A 219-nucleotide genomic window follows, 5' to 3' on the forward strand; every position below is an offset into this window, starting at 1 on the left:
GGTACAGGAAAGGGAGGGCGAGGATGCCGGGTGTCGGGTTGGGGTCAGGGTCCCAACGGTGACCAGCTCTCAGAACCTGGGGGTGGGCCTGGGGGGTCACGTGGGGGGAGGGGCACCCTTGGTTGCAGAAGCCAGGTCTTGAGGGACTCACTGGTAAGTGAGGCCGCACCTGACAGACAGACATCTGACTGACCCCTGTAGATGGGCAGCCAGCAGGGC

At 64.8% G+C, this 219-nt stretch overlaps 1 long non-coding RNA gene across 1 annotated transcript in view; it reads right to left on the reverse strand.

Annotated features, from left to right (window-relative positions):
• The window catches only part of LOC116420265, a 13,037-nt gene that overhangs the window by 12,687 nt on the left and 131 nt on the right, over positions 1 to 219 (reverse strand). The window lies entirely within an intron of this gene.

The sequence above is a fragment of the Sarcophilus harrisii genome, chromosome X (assembly GCF_902635505.1).
Source record: "Sarcophilus harrisii chromosome X, mSarHar1.11, whole genome shotgun sequence".
Taxonomy (NCBI): Eukaryota; Metazoa; Chordata; class Mammalia; order Dasyuromorphia; family Dasyuridae; genus Sarcophilus; species Sarcophilus harrisii.